Source organism: Moschus berezovskii, chromosome 1, assembly GCF_049115385.1.
Source record: "Moschus berezovskii isolate FMDL1 chromosome 1, NW_MosBer_1.0, whole genome shotgun sequence".
In the NCBI taxonomy this organism is placed as follows: domain Eukaryota; kingdom Metazoa; phylum Chordata; class Mammalia; order Artiodactyla; family Moschidae; genus Moschus; species Moschus berezovskii.
Window position 1 is genome coordinate 29,940,196 of NC_142460.1, and position 18,244 is coordinate 29,958,439.

The following is an 18,244-nucleotide window of genomic DNA, read 5'->3' on the forward strand; positions in this document are numbered from 1 at the left end:
GTAAGAAATTCAATGCATTATTGATTACTTTTATTGACGATAAAAATGAGATATGCTAAGGTGACATAAATGCCTCATTAACATAAAGGGATTTGTTGTTGTTTTTGTTAGCTTGGCAGTTTACAGCATCGTGTTTCCATCATTGATAATAGGCATCCAGGAGCAGGAGCAACTGCTTCTCAGATTCGGGAGAGTAAATTTAGAGTCAGAAAAAGAGGGATATTAAAAGCATACTATTATTTTAGGAACTAATAATAGAGAATAGAAATTCAGTTGAGGGCAGAGGCACACTCTTGGAAATGACTAGGTTGATTGGTGACTGTCCCCAGGGCCACCTTGGAAGGCCTGTGCTAAAGAGTTATGTGAGAGAAGGAGCCGGGGTCACTGAGTCACCCCTGGAGGTGAGCTACCCCTTTCCTGGAATACTTGAATAGTGACAAAGTGATTCCTCATAAAATCCGTGAAATTGTAAGACTTTGCCATTTCAAATTGATTTCTCTCCTGAATTGCTATAATTGAAATCCAGGTCTCTTAGTTAATATCTCCGGAAACATCCTTCAATTTTCTGCCCCTGCCTGACTGCTTTGACTAGAGAGAGAAGAGAAAGAAAGTCTCAGAATATAACCATATTCGGAGATAAGGTCTTTGAAAAGATGATCAAATGAGGTTGTTAGGGTGGGGCCCTTATCCGATATTACTGGTGTCCTTAACAGAAGAGGAAATTTGGACATACAAGGAGACACTAGGAACACCCATGCTACAAGAGACAGCCACACGAGGACACAGCAGTCTTTTCAAAGCTGAAGAGAGAGGCCTCAGAAGATTCTGAAATGTCAATATCTTGATCCTGAACTTCTAGCCTCCAGAACTGAAAGGAAAGAAATTTCTGTTAAATCCTCCAGTCTGTGGTGTTTTATTATGGCCGCTCTAGCAAATGAATACATAAGACATTGCTGAAATTTTTACTATTGTTACCAATGCTGATCATATAGTTTTACTTCAAATAACTGAAGAAAATATTTCCCAACTTAAATAGAAACTCCACTATTCATATTTGCCTAGGGTTCAGGGTTTCCAAGGTTCACCATGCAGAAGTATTTTGTATTTTTGCTCCATTTATATTGGGTGTCATCTTTCTGTGTGCACATGCACTCACGTGTGCCTGACTCTTTGCAACCCCATGGACTGTAGCCTGCTAGGCATCTCTGTCCACGGCATTTCCCAAGCAAGAATACTGCAGTGGGTTGGCATTGCCTTCTTCAGGGCATCTTCCCAACTCAGGGATTGAACCTGAATCTCTTGTGTCTCCTGCATTGGCAGGTGGATTCTTTACCACTGGTGTCACCTGGGAAGTCCTAGGTCAATCTTAAAAATAATCAATCCTGAATATCCATTGGAATGACTGATGCTGAAAGTGGAACTCCAATACTTTGACCACCTGATGCCAAGAGCTGACTCATTGGAAAAGACCCTGATGCTGGGAAAGATTGAGGACAGGAGGAGAAGGGGGCAACAGAGGATGAGATGGTTGGATGGCATCGCTGATTCAGTAGACATGAGTTTCAGCAAGCTCTGGGAGATAGTGAAGGACAGGGAAGCCTGGTGTGCTGCACTCCATGAAATCACAAAGAGTCAGACATGACTTAGCAATGGAACAGCAACATATAGGGTATGGTTTTCTATAAATTTTCACAAGAACATCAAGGTGGAAACTATAGCTTCATTTATAGTTATTCCACCAACAAAGATAATCTGCTACTCTTTAATGGTGCCTGCACACAGAATATTCTTCCTTCTCATGAGTCAGAAAGTGGCATATCTTTTAACAAGCTTATTATAAAGGTGATTTTATCTTAGTTTGAAATAGCATTCTGCAAATGTGGAGTGCAATTGTAAACCGTGAATATTCTCGGAAAACACTGATGTCTCAAACTATTTCCTTTTATTCATCAAAAAAAGGATATATTCAAACTTTTGCAGCAAAGAATGGGGCTGGAAATGTTTGTACTTATTTGTGGCTTGTGTGTATATGTATGTGTGCGTGTGTTGGATGCAGGGGCAAAGTCAAAAAATGTAAAGTAGAATAAGTATATATTTTACATGAGTCCACATTGAACATGATTATCATGCAAGTTTTGATGCTGACAACTGTATTAGATTTTTATGAATCAAATACTGCTAAAAATAATAGTAGTAAAAGTAATTTAGGTGGACTTAGCTTAGATTTAAAGAGATTTTGACTTCAGATCATTGAAGATAAATTGGGAACAGGTGTTTAAAAAAAGGGACAATCACAGTATTTTACCAGTAAAAAATGATTTGTATTAAAAAAAAACCTAAATAAATGTTCCACATGTTTATTTTGGAAATATAATCCCTCTTTACAGGCTAACTAAAAATATGAATGGTTTACTAGCCCAATTCTTTTAAGCCACTTTATTGAGATATGGTTGACAGAAAGCTGTGCATATTTAATGCATATAACCTGAACAGTCTGGAGCTAAGAATACACGATACCAAAATCTGTGCCAACCTAGTTCTTGTTCTAAGAGTACATGAAGTGAATAAATGCTTTAGTTCTCAGTTTCATACTGGAAAAAAATAGGCATCACTTTTCTTTCCATTTTCTATCCACAGAGTGTTTACATGGAATTGCAGTCACAATTAAAAAAGTCTTTAAAAGCTTTTCTGGGGTCTAAGCTAGCATAAGTCACAAGTGTGTACATAGTACTTAGTTTTTAAGGGTCTTGATAAAGAGAAATTCCCTCCTTACTGCCCGGCATATTACAAATGTGATTTCTCTCCTCAGACATCATGGAGGGTGACTGTCATGGAGAGAGTGTGAGACTGACACTGTGCATCAGGAATGAGTCAGGCAGCAGTTCATGGACTGCCCTTAATGAAATTTCTAAAGAATTGTACTTTTCATAGGGTGTATTGAAGGAAAAATATCACAGTGGGATTTAATAAAATCAGAGGTTAGTAATAGAAGGAACATTCTGGGAAAATAAAAAAATAAAATTTTCTGCTTAATAAAATGTACACTTTTCACTGAAATTTCCAGTGTAATATAGATGAAACTGCATTAAAGTTAAGAAAAGCACATGAAGATTATGATTGTTTTTCAGCCTTTAAAATAGATTGCTTTTTCTATTTATCTGCTAAAAACTGAGTTCAGGGATTTTCTCTTTTCTGAAAAATTATGGCATCTTGAAATGGTCAGAGGGCTGCATTCCACACAGTGCCTCAGATGTTACACAAGAGCTCAATTTGGGGGCAAGACTAGTGGGAATTGAAGGACTGATTTTTCAGCTACAAGTTATTAGAATATTGCTGAGATGAAGTAGTATATATCGTCAGGCCACCCAATATGTCTGTTCTCTTGCTCTTGGTACATCCCTGGCTAAACCAGCGCCTTCTTCACCTAACACAAACTCACGTGACTGACCCTTCATACATACTTGTCTAAGCACCAGATTCTAGTTTTTTTTTTTTTAGTTCTCTTTTATTTCCCTGTGCTGGGATCTAGCTCCCTGACTAGGGAGCGAACCTTGGGCCCTGAAATGGGAGTGCAGAGTCTTAGCCACTGGACTACCAGGGAAGTCCCTGTTTTAATTTTTAGGTAGGGCTACCTCCACCATTGGATCATTGAAAATGCAAAAGAATTCCAGAAAGACTCACTTCTGCTTCATTGGTGCTTCCTTTGAACCTCAGTCGGTAAAGAATCTGCCTGCAATGCAGGAGACTTGGGTTGGGAAGATCCGCTGGAGAAGGAAATGGCTACCCACTCCAGTATTCTTTCCTGGAGGATCCATGGAGGGTATGGGCTACAGTCCATGGGTCTGGTTGCAAGAGTCAGACACAACTTAGAGACTAAACCACCACTGAGGTATACTTGCTTCCTTGGTGGCTCAGCAGGTAAAGAATCTGTCTGCAATGTGGGAGAACTAGTTTCATCCCTGGGAAGGGAAGATTCCCTGGAGAAGGGACTGTATAGTCTATGGGTTCACAAAGAGTTGTACACAACTGAGCGACTTTCGCTTTCACTGCTTCATTGATTATGCTAAAAGCCTTTGACTGTGTGGGTCACAATGAACTGTGGAAAATTCTTAAAGACATGGGAATACCAGACCACTGTACCTGCCTTATGAGAAATCTGTATGCAGATCAAGAAGCAACAGTTAGAACTGGACATGGAACAACAGACTTGTTTCAAATTGGGAAAGGAGTATGTCAAGGCTGTATATTGTCACCCTGCTTATTTAACTTACATGCAGAGTATATCATGAGAAGTGCCAGGCTGGATGAAGCACAAGCTGGAATCAAGATTGCTGGGAGAAATATCAGCAACCTCAGATATGCAGATGACACCACCCTTATGGCAGAAAGTAAAGAGGAAGTAAAGAGCCTCTTGATGAAAGTGAAAGAGGAGAGTGAGAAAGCTGGCTTAAAACTCAATATTCAAAAAATGTAGATCATGGTATCCGGTCCCATCACTTCATGGCAAATAGATGGGGAAACAATGTAAACAGTGACACACTTTATTTTCTTGGGCTCCACACTCTCCACTGTAGATGGTGACTGCAGCCATGAAATTACAAAAATGTTTGCTCCTTGGAAGAAAAGCTATGACAAACCTAGACAGTGTATTAAAAAAACAGATATATTACTCTACTGACAAAGGTTTATATAGTCAAGGCTATGGTTTTCCAGTAGTCATGTATGGATGTGAGAGTTGGATATTAAGAAGTCTGAGTGCTGAAGAATTGATGCTTTTGAACTGTGGTGTTGGAGAAGACTCTTGAGAGTCCGGAGGACTGCAAGATCAAAGTAGTCCATCCTAAAGGAAATAAGTCCTGAATGTTCATTGGAAGGACTGATGCTGAAACTCCAATAGTTTGGCCACCTGATGGGAAGAACTGACTCACTGGAAAAGACTCTGGTGCTGGGAAAGATTGAAGGCAGGAGAAAAAGGAGACAACAGAGTATCAGATGGGTGGATGACATCACTGACTCAATGGACATGAGTTTGAATAAACTCTGGGAGATGATGAAGGGCAAGGAAGCCTGGCCTGCTGCAGTGCATGGGGTCACATAGAGTCAATGAATCTCCACCAAGATAGCTTATCAAAGGGGTTGTGAGGGTTTTGACCCCCTGCTAGTTTCCCTGATATCCAATGAACCAAACTGACCTCAATTACCCTCATAACTAGCAATCTCCCATGCCCCTCCCTGGGAGCAAAAAATGCCTGCTGATCTCCCACACATGGTAGGGTGTCACTTCAGGACCCTGCTGCAGATATATAAGTTCCCACCCACCACCCTTATGGATTAAAGCACTGATGTCTCTATTGCTGTCTCTGGGCTCTTTAGTCTTGAAGCTGGGCAAGTACAGGCCTTGCAGACCTGAAGTATGGCCCAATAAACAGTCACGTTGTTAACTTTGTGGCATTTTAGAATTCATTCTGTAAAAGGATATCTGTTTAGAGTGCTCTTTTTCCTGTCAACAGTAATTTTTATAAAGTACGTTTTCACATTTCTACTGGAAACACCTATGCCTGTAAGTACAAGTATAGAACAATGAACGTTTTGAAACAACTTAAAAAAAAAATTATTGTAGTTGTAGTTCTACAAAATTCAAGAAAATAAGTAAAAGTGATATTTTAAGGCTTGCAAAATAAGCATTAAAATAAGGCAAATAAGGTAATGCATCTAATACATGGATACATCTTCCCTATGTTACACTTTTTTTTTTTTTTAATGGGCAAGATAGAGGAGCTGAAGGAAATTACTTCCAGCACTAGTGGAATTAGATCGCCTTAGGATGGACTTTGGGCTTCCCTGGTGGCTTAGATGGTAAAGAATGCTTTTGCAGTGCGGGAGTCTTGAGTTTGATCCCTGGGTTGGGAATATCCCCTGTAGGAGGCCATGGCAACCCACTCTAGTATTCTTGCTTGTAGAATCCCCGTGTTCATAGGAGCCTTGTGGGCGACAGTCCAAGAGGTTGCAAAGAGTAGACTCAACTGAGTGACTAAGCACAGCACAGCACAAGGTGGGCTTCATGACAAAACTTTACAATAGAATATTTCTTAAAAGCCACCAGTTAATTGAGGATAAGAAGAAATTTTGAGCCATGCACAGGATTAGGTTAACTCAAACCATCTGTCTTCTTTCTGCTGCTGATCATGACGAGATTAGCAAAGAGTTTGACATAATGTGACCAGAGTGCTCATCAATTTCCAGGGCCTGAGGTATAAGAAAGAAAGATCTCCTCCAGACGTTGATCATTAGTCATACTTGTGCTAATAGTCTGTCATGTGGTGTTATAGTTTACATGATTGTGTCTCCTCAAAATTCATATGCTGAAGCATTAACCCCCACCATGTGTGTTATTTCTAGGTGAGACCTTTGAGAGGTACTTAGATGGCGGCATCACTTCTGTGCACTTGGAGGGCCAAGAGGAGCTACCCCACCCCTGAGGCCAGGGCCGGCGGCCAAGAGGAGCTACCCCATGTCCAAGAGGTGGTGGTTGAGCTGGCGCAGGAGGGCTGAGAGTAGCTACTCCACGTTCAAGGTCAGGAGGGGCGGCCTTGAGGAGATACCCCTTGTCCAAGGTAAGGTGCAGCGGCTGTGCTTTGCTGGAGCAGCTGTGAAGAGATATCCCAGGACTAAAGTAAGAGAAACCCAAATAAGAGGGTAGGTATTGCGAGAGGGCATCACAGGGAGGACACACTGAAATCATAATCACAGAAAACTAATCGATCTGATCACATGGACCACAGCCCTGTCTAACTCAGTGAAACTAAGCCAAGCCATGTGGGGCCACCCAAGATGGACGGGTCATGGTGGAGAGGTCTGACACAATGTGGTCCACTGGAGAAGGGAATGGCAAACCACTTCAGTATACTTGCCTTGAGAACCCCATGAACAGTATCAAAAGGCAAAATGATAGGATACTGAATGAGGAATTCCCCAGGTCTGTAGGTGCCCAGTATGCTACTGGAGATCAGTGGAGAAATAACTCCAGAAAGAATGAAGGGATGGAGCCAAAGCAAAAACAATACCCAGTTGTGGATGTGACTGATGATAGAAGCAAGGTCCGATGCTGTAAAGAGCAATATTGCATAGGAACCTGGAATGTTAGGTCCATGAATCAAGGCAAATTGGAAGTGGTCAAACTGGAGATGGCAAGAGTGAACGTAGACATTCTAGGAATCAGTGAGCTAAAATGGACTGGAATGGGTGAATTTAACTCAGATGACCATTATATCTACTACTGTGGGCAGGAATCCCTTAGGAGAAATGGAGTAGCCATCATGATCAACAAAAGAATCTGAAATGCAGTACTTGGATGCAGTCTCATAAACAACAGAATGATCTCTGTTTCCGAGGCAAACCATTCAGTATTACAGTAATCCAAGTCTATGCCCCAACCAGTAATGCTGAAGAAGCTGAAGTTGAACGGTTCTATGAACACCTACAAGACCTTTAAGAAGTAACACTCAAAAGAGATGTCCTTTTCATTATAGGGGACTAGAATGCAAAAGTAAGAAGTCAAGAAACACCTGGAGTAACAGGCAAATTTGACCTTGGAGCATAGAATGAAGCAGGGCAAAGGCTTATAGAGTTTTGCCAAGAGAACAAACTGGTCATAGCAAACACCCTCTTTCAACAAGACAAGAGAAGACTCTACACATGGACATCACCAGATGGTCAACACCAAAATCAGATTGATTATATTCTTTGCAGCCAAAGATGGAGAAGCTCTACATATTTAGCAAAAACAAGACCAGAAGCTGACTGTGGCTCAAATCATGAACTCTTTATTGCCAAATTCAGACTTAAATTGAAGAAGGTAGGGAAAACCACTAGACCATTCAGATATGACCTAAATCAAATCCCTTATGATTATACAGTGGAAGTGAGAAATAGATTTAAGGGACTAGATCTGAGAGATAGAGTCCTGATGAACTCTGGACGGAGGTTCATGACATTGTACAGGAGACAGGGACCAAGACCATCCGCATGGAAAAGAAATGCAAAAAAGCAAAATGGCTGTCTGAGGAGGCCTTACAAATAGCTGTGAAAAGAAGAGAAGCGAAAAGCAAAGGAGAAAAAGAAAGATATAAGGACCATCTGTCATATTGCTTTGAAGTTCACTGTTAGAAAACTCTGAATGCAGAGTTCCAAAGAATAGCAAGGAGAGATAAGAAAGCCTTCCTCAGCGATTAATGCAAAGAAATAGAGGAAAACAACAGAATTGGAAAGACAAGAGATCGCTTGAAAAGAGAAAGAAAGAAAATTGGAGATACCAAGGGAACATTTCATGCAAAGATGGGCTCGATAAAGGACAGAAATGGTGTGAACATAACAGAAGCAGAAGATATTTAGAAGAGGTGGTAAGAATACACAGAAGAACTGCACACAAAAGATCTTCACGACCAAGATAATCACGATGGTGTGATCACTCACCTAGAACCAGACATCTTGGAATGTGAAGTCAAGTGGACCTTAGAAAGCATCACTACAAACAAAGCTAGTGGAGGTGATGGAATTCCAGTTGAGCTATTTCAAATCCTGAAAGATGGTGCTGTGAAAGTGCTGCACTCAATATGCCAACAAATTTGGAAAACTCAGCAGTGGCCACAGGACTGGAAAAGGTCAGTCTTCATTCCAATCCCAAAGAAAGGCAATGCCAAAGAATGCTCAAACTACCACACAATTGCACTCATCTCACATGCTAGTAAAGTCATGCTCAAAATTCTCCAAGCCAGGCTTCAGCAATATGTGAACTGTGAACTTCCAGATGTTCAAGCTGGTTTTAGAAAAGGCAGAGGCACCAGAGATCAATCAAATAGCCAACATCTGCTGGATCATGGAGAAAGCAAGAGAGTTCCAGAAAATCATCTATTTCTGCTTCATTGACCATGCCAAAGCCTTTGACTGTGTGGATCACAACAAACTGTGGAAAATTCTGAAAGAGATGGGAATACCAGACAATCTGACCCGCCTCTTGAGAAATCTGTATGCAGGTCAGGAAGCAGCAGTTAGAACTGGACATGGAACAACAGACTGGTTCCAAATAGGAAAAGGAGTACTACAAGGCTGTATATTGTCACTCTGCTTATTTAAATTATATGCAGAGTACATCATGAGGAATGCTGGACTGGAAGAAGCACAAACTGGAATCAAGATTGCTGGGAGAAACCTCAGATATGCAGATGACACCAGCCTTAAGGCAGAAAGTGAAGAGGAACTCAAAAGCCTCTTGATGAAAGTGAAAGAGGAGAGTGAAAAGGTTGGCTTGAAGCTCAACATTCAGAAAACAAAGATCATGGCATCTGGTCCCATTACTTCATGGGAAATAGATGGAAAAACAGTGGAAACAGTGTCATACTTTATTTTATTGGGCTCCAAAATCACTGCGGATGCTGATTGCAGCCATGAAACTAAAAGATGCTTACTCCTTGGAAGGAAAGTTATGACCAACCTGGATAACATGTTAAAAAGCAGAGACATTACTTTGCCAACAAAGGTCTGTCTAGTCAAAGTAATGGTTTTTCCAGTGGTCATGTATGGATGTGAAAGTTTGACTGTGAAGAAAGCTGATCACTGAATTATTGATGCTTTTGAACTGTGGTGTTGGAGAAGACTCTTGAGAATCTCTTGGACTGCAAGGAGATCCAACCAATCCATCCTAAAGGAGATCAGTCCTGGGTGTTCATTGGAAGGAATGATGCTAAAGCTGAAACACCAATACTTTGGCCACTTCATGTGAAGAGTTGACTCACTGGAAAAGACCTTTATGCTTGGATGGATTGGGGACAGGAGGAGAAGGGGACAAAATAGGATGAGATGACTTGATGGCATCACCTACTTGATGCAATTGAGTTTGGGTGAACTCTGGGAGTTGATGATGGACAGGGAGGTCTGGAATGCTGCGATTCATGGTGCTGCAAAGAGTCAGACATGACTGAGCGACTGAACTGAACTGAATGTTCACTGGGCTTCCCTGATAGCTCAGTTGGTGAAGAATCCGCCTGCAATGCAGGAAACCCTGGTTCAATTCCTGGGTCAGAAAGATCACCTGAAGAAGGGACAGGCTACCCACTCCAGTATTCTAGGGCTCCCCTTGTGGCTCAGCTGGTAAAGAATCCGCCTGCAATGTGGTTGACCTGGGATCGATCGCTGGGTTGGGAAGATCCCCTGGAGAAGGGAAAGGCTACCCACTCTAGTGTTCTGGCCTGGAGAATTCCATGGACCGTATAGTCCATGGGATCGTAGAGTCAGACAGAACTGAGTGACTTTCACTTTCACTGACTCAATATTCATCACTGTCTAGTATTCAATGTGCTACTTTTCAAATGATTTCACAGTGATTGAATTATGTCTCATGCCAAACTTCCCTTCAGGGATTGTAAGATACATTTCTTTACAAGAGGCTTTTTTTTTTTGGAATGAAAGAAGCATTATGACATTCACATTTTGTTATCTACACTGCTTATGCTTGGTTCCCAAATATTTCTTTATTTCCAAAGTTAACTTTCCAAAGTTCAGCTAGAAGAAGAGAAATTCATCTCCGATAACATTTCTTTTGGTAGTTTGCTGAAGACTTCAGTTTTAAAAATCGGGGTGCAAATAATTTCCAGGCGTATTAACCATTTGAGGAGTAGTCAGTTCTCAGCTACAGTTTAGAAACATGACCTGGGAAGATAGAACATAATTCACCAATCATATCAGTTATAAAAAATCCACTGAGCTCATATTTTATAGCTCTTTCTACGTGAAGGACTTTGTTGTTGTTTATTTCAACATGAAGGGATGAGGAAGACGTATCTACTTTTTGAAAGTTTTAATTTAGCGTAATCCAGCTAACTAGTCAGATTTCTCATTTGAGAGACAATCTGGGCTTCCCAGGTGGCTCAGTGGTAAAGAATCCACCTACCAATGCAAGAGACGTGGCTTTGATCCCTGGGTCAGAAAGATTCTCTGGAGAAGGAAATGGCAAACTTTTCCTGTATTCTTGCTAGAAATTTCCATGGATAGAGGAACCTGGTAGGCTATCGCCCCTGGGGTCACAAATAGGACACAACTGAGCACTCATGCGCAAGCAAAAATCAAGTGGTTTCTAGACAGGGTAAGCACTGCTTAGGTCTCTATTTTCCAGTCATATCTCCAACATCACATTTTCAACCCAGCCATCTTGTCCCAGAACTTGCCTTCCTCTTATCATTCATTACTTGTGTACACACTAGGCTGTCGCTCTGAAGTCTGTCTGCCTCAATCATGCAGAAACTTCTCTTGCTTGTTCCCAGTAATAATGGATGTCCACATCCAACTTACTGCTTAGACCATTGCTTCCAGAAACTTAGATTCTTTTTGTTTTTGATTTGTTTTCCCTGTTTGTCCTGTGTCCAGAAAATTTTGTTAAACTCAATAGTTGCCTTTGGTAAGTTTGTTTTATTCACCTTATTGTTAAGCTAGTAAATGTGTAGAGTGTCTCTGAGGTCCCTGAAGTCAAAGGCCTGTTGGTCTTTTATCTGCATGCCCACAATGGTTTCATTGCTTGTTAGACATTGTGCTACAATGTTGAGAATCTCTATTTTATTGTCTTCACTGATAGAGTGGTGAGTTTGTTTGTTACAGGCAGTTAACTTTGACTGAAGTTCAGCAATGTTAGGTCAGTTCTAGAGTTGCCTTGATTTAGAACTAGAGTATCTCTTCCTTACACTGTAGTGTTTGGGGGAATATTACTCAATGTCCATGATGTAGAAAGTGATCTTTCAACTCTGGTTTGTACCCAAATATTTTTCATCCTTTTGTGAAGTCTAGCAGTTATTCAGTTCAAATTTCCAGATAGATTTTTATTTTCAAGGTTTGTTTTTTTTCCTCATCTCATGGAATCTTAGCCTGTGCATTTTTACTTATAATCAACTAAAAATTAGTGAAAGCTTTTTATCGATTTCCATGCAGATTTCTGGATCTCCTTTATATATATATTTCTATGATTTTGATATCTTGTCTGACAAATAAGTTCTCCTTGGTAGTCCCAAACTCCCATTACTGTCTCTACAATCAGCAAGGCCTCTGTGGCCCACTCAGCACCAAACCCCCATATCATGGATCACCAAGATACTGGTTTATTAATGAGAAAGTGATGGATGACGTTCAAAAAATAATTTTAGTGGAAGCATCAGAATGATCCTATTTTAAGTTCATGGGTGTGGAAAGAATGGTGAAGTAACTTCAGTCATTGAAAATTTCACCATATTTTCCCATAGTCGACTCTTTGAAATATGAGAGATATGTGCTGTTATGTTTTTCTAGAATAAGCAGAATAAAGGAGTCACCAATCATGAAGCAGTGCCGATGGGAACACTGATAGAAATAGCAGTAGGACAAAGCATTACTAATAGTGGAGGTGAAGAAAACTACAAAATTTTAATTTGTTTTACTCCTAGTATTTTGTTAAGGGAATGCTTATACATTTATTGCAAGATTTTGTATTATAATTATATTTTTTTCCAATGGGCTATGAGAACTTGCTTCTGACTTTTCATCCCACAGTTTATAAAAGAGCTTATCTAGGAGTCTTTAACATTTAGTTAGTATGGATCATTTTTAAAACTAAGGGTTGTTTAGTACTTTGCTAATTTCCATAGCTAAAGGTGTGAAACAATTATATAGTTGTTATATAAATGACAAAAGAAACTGTGTAGCTCTATTTAAGGAAAAATGAAAGGAAAATAAATGGTTAGATGGTTAATACTATTTATTAGCACTAGATATTATAGTACAACATACTATAAAAATTCAACATTCAGAAAACTAAGATCATGGCTTCCGGTCCCATCACTTCATGGCAAATAGGTGGGGACACAGTGAAAACAGTGGCAGACTTTATTTCTTGGGGCTCCAAAATCACTGCAGATGGTGACTGCAGCCATGAAATTAAAAGGCGCTTACTTCTTAGAAGGAAAGTTATGACCAACCTAGACAGCATATTAAAAAGCAGAGACATTACTTTGCCAACAAACGTCCATCTCGTCAAGGCTATGGTTTTTCCAGTAGTCATGTATGGATGTGAGAGTTGGACTGTAAAGAAAGTTGAGCACCAAAGAATTGATGCTTTTGAACTGTGGTGTTGGAGAAGACTCTTGAGAGTCCCTTGGACTGCAAGGAGATCCAACCAGTCCCATCGTAAAGGAGATCAGACCTGAGTATTCATTGGAAGGACTGATGTTGAAGCTGAAACTCCAATACTTTGGTCTTCTGATGCGAAAAGCTGATTCCTTGGAAAAGGCCCTGATGCTGGGAAAGATTGAAGGTGTGAGGAGAAGAGGACGACAGAGGATGAGATGGTTGGATGGAATCACCGACTCAATGTAACGTGAGTTTGGGTAAACTCTGGGAGTTGGTGATGGACAGGGAGGCCTGGTGTGCTGCAATCCATGGGGGTCACAAACAGCCAGACATGACTAAGCGACTGAACTGAACTGAACTGAGCAGCATAGTGTAGGGTGTATAGTATTGTGTTCTGTGCTGTGCTCATTCGCTCAGTAGTGCCTGATTCTTTGAGACCCTATGGACTGTAGCCCATCAGCTTCCTCTGTCCTTGGGATTCTCCTGGCAAGAATACTTGAATAGGTTGCCATTTCCTCCTCCAGGCGATCTTCCTCATCCAGGGATCAAACTCCTGTCTCCTGTGTCTCCTGCATTGCAGGTGAATTCTTTACCTGCTGAACCACTGGGGAAACCCTATAATATAGTATAGTATATGTAGTATAAAATATAACATAACCAATGCACTAGAATATAGAATTCATCTATCTTTTGTGTTTTCATTATTATTCAAAAGAAGCAAGAGGGTGTTCCTGCAAGACTGTTCAGAAACCAAACACTTTAGGTACTCTATAATTTTGCAGGTCTATTTCAATATAAATCAAATCTACCATGCAGGTAAAATCAAAACAGGGAAAGAAAATATAACGGACGACATGCTTTAGAGGAGAAACACAGTTTGAAATGATATTTTGTAATGGAGAGGGCTGCAAATCAAGAGGGTGAACCACTTTTTAAATAATTTTTCCACTGCCATGACACAACAGGAAACATATTCTCAGGATTCACTGATGTCTGTGGAAATGGTTGAGAGGCAGGCTCATCACTTAAATGGTAAAGTAGGTTTGCCTTTGTTGCTGTAAGTAGACTGGCCTTAATGGAAAAGAGATAATGCTTCACAATCCTTGTGTAGCCTGTCACATTCCTGCTGTAATTTTCTGTGTGATACTCTGCACAACGGCTCTGTCCTGATTATAGGTTGTCTTCTATACAAATGGTGGATTTGATTGCATATTGGGAGCGTGTTGATTCTCAATGTAGTTGACTATTGATAATAATTAATGACCTGCTTGCCTTTACGTAGGAATAGAATGCTGATAATTCTAGACATGGAGAAAAACCTGTCACATCCTATCATTTAAAACATTTCATTAGAGGAAGTTGGGTATTTGAAATATTCTCATCAACAGAAAATGGTTTGCGTTTCTATGTTCTTGGCCCAGGGAAACGTTTGGATATAATAATCAAATTATTTTAAAAACATTTCATTGCTTTAAAAGTAAATGTTTAGAAAATCAGAAAAAGTGTTTTTGCATTTAGATGCAGCTTCTTTATTATTTAAAGAATAAAGTTATAAGAAACACCTTAATGCATTGTTATCAAGTATGGAATATGTATTATTGCAAAAGAATTCCCAGAGTTTTCAGGTGTTGGGGTCTTGGTTCTGTAGGTCTGAGCAAGTTGACCCTATCAGATAATGTCCTGTGATTGGATCCCAAATAAAGGTGATATAAATGTGAAGCAATTTTGCATAGAGAAACTATGACTTTGAAACTTGCCTTCTAATTTCAGCTTAAAAGACTTCACCAAAGCATGTTGCAGAGTATCTCAGTAAAGATCCTTAATTTCCCCAAAATATTATAATAGAAAGGTATAATTTAGGTAAGGAAACCCTAGAGTTAAGCCCTTACTCTGCAAGTTATTCTGTATGTGGTTTCAAAAATAATCACTTGTATAGTAATCAGTTCAGTTAGTTCAGTCGCTCAGTTGTGCCAGACTCTTGCGACCCCATGAATCACAGCACGCCAGGCCTCTGTGTCTATCAGCAACTCCCGGAGTTTACCCAAACTCATGTCCTTTGAGTCGATGATGCCATCCAACCATCTCATACTCTGTCATTCCCTTCTCCTCCTGCCCTCAATCTTTCCCAGCATCAGAGTCTTTTCAAATGAATCCAGTCTTCGCGTCAGGTGGCGAAAATATGCGAGTTTCAGCTTCAACGTCAGTCCTACCAATGAACACCCAGGATTAATCTCCTTTAGGATGGACTGGTTGGATCTCTTTGCAGTCCAACGGACTCTCAAGAGTCTTCTCCAACACCACAGTTCAAAAGCAACAATTCTTTGGCGCTCAACTTTCTTTATAGTCCAACTCTCACATCCATACATGACTACTGGAAAAACCATAGCCTTAACTGGACGGACCTTTGTTGGCAAAGTAATGTTTCTGCTTTTTAATATGCTGTCTAGGTTGGTCATAGCTTTCCTTACAAGGAGTAAGCGACTTTTAATTTCATGGCTGCAGTCACCATCTGCAGTGATTTTGGAGCCCCCCAAAATAAAGTCAGCCACTGTTCCCACTGTTTCCCCATCTATTTCCCATGAAGTGATGGGACCAGATGCCATGATCTTAGATTTCTGAATGTTGAACTTTAAGCCAACTTTTTCACTCTCCGCTTTCACTTTCATCAAGAGGCCCTTTAGTTCTTCTTCACTTTCTGCCATAAGGGTGGTGTCATCTGCATATCTGAGGTTATTGATATTTCTCCCAACAATCTTGATTCCAGCTTTTGCTTCTTCCAACCCAGCATTTCTCATGATGTACTCTGCATATAAGTTAAATAAGCAGGGTGACAATATACAGCCTTGACATACTCCTTTTCCCATTTGAACAAGTCTGTGGTTCCATGTCCAGTTCTAACTGTTGCTTCCTGACCTGTATACAGGTTTCTCAAGAGGCGGGTCAGGTGGTCTGGTATTCCCATCTCTTTCAGAATTTTCCACAGTTTGTTGTGATCCACTCAGTCAAATGCTTTGGCATAGTCAATAAAGCAGAAATAGATGTTTTTCTGGAACTCTTTTGCTTTTTCGATGATCCATCAGATGTTGGCAATTTGATCTCTGGTTCCTCTGCCTTTGATAAAACCAGCTTGAACATCTGGAAGTTCATGGTTAACGTATTGCTGAAGCTTGGTTTGAGAATTTTGAGCATGACTTTATTAGCACGTGAGATGAGTGTAATTGTGTGGTAGTTTGAGCATTCTTTGGCATTGTCTTCCTTAGGGATTGGAATGAAAACTGACCTTTTCCAGTCCTGTGACCACTGCTGAGTTTTCCAAATTTGCTGGTATATTTAGTGCAACACTTTCTTAGCATCAACTTTTAGGATTTGAAATAGCTCAACTAGAATTCCATCACCTCCACTAGCTTTGTTCATAGTGATGCTACCTAAAGCCCACTTGACTTCACATTCCAGGATGTCTGGCTCTAGGTGAGGGATCACACCATTGTGATTATCTGGGTCACAAAGATCTTTTTTTATATAGTTCTTCTGTGTATTCTTGGACCTCTGCTTAATATCTTCTGCTTCTCTTAGGTCCCTATCATTTCTGTTCTTTATTGAGCCCATCTTTGCATGAAATGTTCCTTTGGTATCTCTAATTTTCTTGAAGAGATCTGTAATCTTTCCCATTCTACTGCTTTCCTCTATTTCTTTGCAGTGATCAATGAAGAAGGCTTTCTTATCTCCCCTTGCTATTCTTTGAAACTTTGCATTCAAATGGGTATATCTTTCATTTTCTTCTTTGCTTTTCACTTCTCTTCTTTTCACAGCTATTTGTAAGATCTCCTCAGACAGCCATTTTGCTTTTTTGTATTTATTTTTCTTGGGGAAAGATCTCTAGTGTTACACTATCTCAGTGTAAACACTAGAGACCTTAAGTTTCAAAATTAAGAAATTTCTTAAATTTTTTAATTTTAAGAAAGCAAGTGTTACTCTTATCATGATGTACTAAGGACTGTACACCTAGATTGAGGTTGTTATAACATTAGATATATCAGATATATTATACAACTTGAAAAATGCAAGTGAAAAATTAGACCCTTTCTGCTATAAACTTTGGAAACTGGCTAAGTAGTTCCTTGTACTGCTATTTTTAGTGTGTAAGAAGCTAGTGACAGGTAACGGTTACAGCAAGAAATAATGATATTTATCCCTGCATGGTGGTTTAGTAAAGTGGAAAGCTGTATAAAACAGAACTTTGAATCAAAACAAATCTAAATGAACAAAGAATTAAACTAAGGCAGAGAAGTAAATTTCATAGTCATTACAGCAGAAATGGTCTCCTCATCAAGGAAAGGAGAGAAGTAATAGCAAGTCATCTAACACCCAGGCTTGAAGAATAACCACTTGCAGTTCATATTGTGTGATTTTCAAGAGACTATGCTATTACCAAAAAAAGGAGAATTAGAACAAGACTGTGTCTTGGCTGAAGTAACTTAAATAATTTTCAGTGTGAAATGGGGTTAAATTTACTAGGGAGAAATGACTTCATGTTTTTTCACTGTCTGTGTTTTGGAGAAGTGATCGGTGGGAGAGCAGTTTGCTTTCAATTCTAGTGGTATCAACATAATTAAGAAAAGACAATCTACATATATTGAGCGACAGTACTTTGTGATTATTATTTTATTATGGAATATATAGTTTTGAATTTTCCTCTCCATATCTATCATTGCCATTGCTACCACCTCTGAAACTTTCATTAGGAACATTTTTGACTATTAATTGCCCTAGGAGATAATTTGAAGAACATTGAGAAAAACCATGAACCTTAGATTCCAAGGTGCAGTTGGGGCATTTTCAATTCAGTACTTATAATCCAGTCAATTTTGGCTGAGTTAGCATATAGAATAACTTTACATATAGCAGAGGTTATCCCTAGAAGGGACACCCTGGAGAAATATTGTTGAAGAGAGGTGAGAAGGAGAAAAAAGTATAAAAAGAAAACTTCAGCTACATCTTGATAAATTATTTGATTCTTTGTTCAATCTCTCATCACCAAAAAATGTAATAATAATAATAGTAAAAATAAAACAATAGTGATACATTTAAAAAAAAAAAAAAA